This window comes from Adiantum capillus-veneris, chromosome 14 (genome assembly GCF_014529385.1).
Source record: "Adiantum capillus-veneris isolate H3 chromosome 14, ASM1452938v2, whole genome shotgun sequence".
NCBI classification, from domain to species: Eukaryota; Viridiplantae; Streptophyta; class Polypodiopsida; order Polypodiales; family Pteridaceae; genus Adiantum; species Adiantum capillus-veneris.
Genome location: NC_140944.1, coordinates 20,471,426 through 20,475,449, shown reverse-complemented (window position 1 = coordinate 20,475,449; position 4,024 = coordinate 20,471,426). Strand labels below are relative to the sequence as shown.

General features: G+C 45.4%; 1 pseudogene; it reads right to left on the bottom strand.

The window, feature by feature from the left end:
- Positions 1-609: 609 nt before the first annotated feature.
- Positions 610-1,636, bottom strand: LOC147442049 (uncharacterized; annotated as a pseudogene).
- Positions 1,637-4,024: the final 2,388 nt, after the last annotated feature.

Sequence of the window (4,024 nt, the reverse complement as noted above, 5' to 3'; positions counted from 1 at the left end):
AGACCTCCAACTGTGTGCCAGAAGCTAATCTGAGCATAGCAATCACCACACGTGTAGGAAGGCCGATGGTTTTGCGCATGTTGGTGACGCGCTTTGACATGAAAGGAGCCACCTTTCCACAAATGTAACGAAAGGTATCCTTGCGGACTCGAAGGCATCTCTTGAACATGCTATCTGAGTAGGACTTTAGAAGAAAGTCGTCAAGAAAATTTTGGGGCCAGGCATAAGTCCAAGCTTTCCTATGCTCGTGACCTCGTCTTCTACCAATGTTGAGGTTGACCGATCGGCCCATACATTGGATTAAATGCAACGGTGTTTGCAAGAAGGCCACATCATTTTGGTTGGGTCCATCCTTTAGTAGTTCTGCAATTGCTAAAGAGCATAGACAAGCACAATGAAGCGCCATCTCTCTAGACATCGGATTCTTATGTAGGTTTACATAAACAATGTAACAAAGTCAACGAAAAGAAAGCATTGCATGTACACAATACGCTTACTTCCAAAGAAATTAAAGTTATCCAAAGTCATCACAAACGTTAAAATTGGGAAGATAGAGACAAGAAAGGATTAAATCTCTGAAGACCATAGGCTTCACTAGTTAGTAGCTCGTCAGTTGTTGTCATTACTGGCATGCTTTAAGAACCCTGCCATGGTGTCACGAAAGCTAGCCAGCAAGTCCAAGCACTGTTTTCAAGTGCCTCTTGCCGGTTGGAGTTATCTTTCAAGTGGTGAAGTTAAGCTCGACCAGTGTCCGCCATTTGTGCCAAAGACTCCTCCACCTTTGGAGTAGACCGCTTGCCATTGGTGGTGGTTGTGGCTTGAATTTTGATTTGGGAGGCTTTGGAGTCTTCATCGCCTGGTACCTCATTCATCTTAGTATTTTCGTGTGTGGTACAGGAGGCATGGCTAACACAGTTCACAGAGGCCCTATCATGATAGTACTCATCTACCACATCATACCATTTACATGTGTATTTCCTATCATTGCCAGATGTAGCATTATGTACTTTATCCAGCCTATATTGGCCAAGTACAGAGCCCCACTTTTTGCGGCATGCCTCGCTATCTTTATCAAACTCATGTATGTGGAGGCCAATTGGTGCAGCCACTTTCGCCCATAGATTGATCCCTTGCTTTTGAGGATTGTTGAACTCCTCATGCATACCCCCCCTCACATGGATAAGCTGGTCAACCCATATGTCCTTCCATTGACCCTTGGATTTTTGGATGATGTCTTCGTCATCTTCGAGCTCCACAATGCCTTTCTTCTTGGATACCCTCGCTTTCTTTGATGGAGCCATCGGTGCAATCTCTTGCACATCCTCTCCACCCAAGTGCAAGACTTTCTTCCTGGATGGTTTTGTGCACCCTTTAGTAGATTGATGGGAGGAGGGATTTGGGCTTGGGCCACTCTCTACATGCATAGGCTTATGGCATAGAGGTGGAGCACAGGGTGGGGGGTCTTGAATAAGAAAGGAGAGGAGGGAGATGGAGAAGTTAGCATGGCCGTGAAGCCATGTGGAGGCATTGTAAAAGGGGACAGTGTGAAGGAGTAGTAAGAGGGTTGGGAGAATACATTTTGGGATGCATTGTCATCAACGTCCTTTTGGCTTTCCAAATGTTGAGATGGGTCCATGACTCCTACATACACAAACAATTTAATACATTGGTTAGTTTGGGTTGAGAGAGAGAGAGAGAGAGAGAGAGAGAGAGAGAGAGAGAGAGAGAGAGTTATTGACAAGTTTTACCTAGAAGAGTAATAATTTGTAGATGGAGCCATCCTTAGAGAGAGAGAGAGAGAGAGAGAGAGAGAGAGAGAGAGAGAGAGAGAGAGAGTTATTGACAAGTTTTACCTAGAAGAGTAATAATTTGTAGATGGAGCCATCCTTAGAGAGAGAGAGAGAGAGAGAGAGAGAGAGAGAGAGAGAGAGAGAGAGAGAGAGAGTTACGAGCACATTTTGATGTGTGGTGAGTGGTATGCGTGACGTGAGAGAGAGAGAGAGAGAGAGAGAGAGAGAGGGGGGGGGGGGGGGGGGGGGGGGGGGGTGGAAGCATAATTTGGTTGGTAGGGAGGTATGGGCATAATTGAAGTGGCACCTGATGTTACGTTGCCACTTCGAATACGACGTCTCCTTCAATGGCCTACAGAAAAAGAAAGAGAAGGTAAGGAATTCATGTTCAATGAGAAAGAAGGCTAATCAAAATGCCAACAAAAAAATGGTGCAATATATCACTTTCCCTGCTCTTGTCTCTCTCGATAAAAAATGGAAGTTCAAAGAGCTACCCAATGCACAAAGTGTATGGAACAAAGGGAGGGGGGGGGGGGGGGGGGGGGGGGGGGGGGGGTTGAAAGAAAATGCATCCCGTTTTGCCATGCGTTGGCATGCCAGGACGGCTCAGCTGCCGTGCCGTCTGAACACCACCTTCTAGGTGCGAGCGAGCCATTGGTCTGCGCGTCTGCTTTTACAATGCCGCCGGTTTGTCTAAACTCGTCCTTAGTAACTTGCCATGGCGACACTGCATGAGACCAGGACGGAGAGAGAGAGAGAGAGAGAGAGAGAGAGAGAGAGAGAGAGAGAGAGAGAGAATTGCTTAGGCTATGGTCACACAAGGCTTAGTTTCCCGTCAATTTGGTCGACAAACTCCGACACTCGTCAGCTTTCCACTTGCAGCGAGCAGCTTTCCACCTACAGTGACCTGCTTTGTAGTTGCTACTATGCCTAAAATGGTATAGTTTTTAAACCAAGCCAATTGAATTCCGGTCAACTCTCTTTCTCTCTCTCCTCGCGCTCCCCCTCACTGCAGGTTGCTATCTGTGACGCTCTCAGCTGTTGTACCTGCCCATCGTCAGAGCGTGTCGAGGCTTCGTGATAACTAAGCCTCGTGTGACCATGTCCTTACACACACTCAAAGAAAGAGAGAGTTGGAGCGACACGGGGGATAGACTGCATACATGCGGGTTGCCGACTGTTCAAAGCCGCTTGGAATCTTTACTGATCGTAATGACCTGTTTGCGCACATGCATAGGCGGCAGCAGCCTCATCGGGCACCACCAGCCCCATCAGCTTTTGCACACATGCCGTACAACTAGCCCAGATCCGATGGCAATTTCGTCAATCCTGACGGGTAATAGATTACTCAGATGGACTACGCAGCCACCACATCGCATGCCCTACAAGTGCGTTGCGATCAGCATGCTGTTAGCTTTTTTTGTAGTGTTTTGTCTGAACGCCATTAGGACTTTGCTTCACCTGCACATTGCTGAGCAGTGATCTCAATAGGAACAAAATAACCTGAGTCCACATAACTGCAATGTATATATGTTACAGAGAGAAATTGACAGACATTATGTGTGTACATTAATAAATTGTTAAAGCCCAACAAATTGTCAATGAGCTAAACGATTAGACGAGAATTACAGTAGAAGCCTTCTATATCAGTGGCAATACATCATTGTTGAACACAAAGTACTGACAATAGTAAATAATGTTCAGAAGCAGGAAAACATGATTGTTGATTGTACTTGGAACAGATAGCTAGAAGGGAACATGAGATCAATACAAACGCGATGATCATAAGGCTAAAAACATGTTCGGTACAAAAACTACTCCTAATTTTGTTCGCAAACTCCGGCGAATACTGCATCCAACAAGCCTTGAGCAACCTTCAAAACACCTCGGAGTCAGTACAATGAACAAATTAACAAGTAAATCATAAAAATAAGCTATTAAGGTAAGAAGCAAAATTTTATCATTGACCTTCATAATATCAATATTGAACTCTCCTGTCATTTTGTAGTGTGTTCGCTTGTCGTTGTATGCTTTGCAAGGCATGGTTTCTAAATAAAGCTTCTCTGACACACAAAGCTCTTTCTCACGATTTTGATTTGTAATACTCAGCACATAGAGGTTCGCAATCATTTGGATGGGGGTCATTTGATTCGGCCTCCCCTCGTAGCTGCAAAAATTTGTGCAAGAGGCAGCACAAGAGCCTATCACTATGGGTGCTAATGCCAGATCAACAT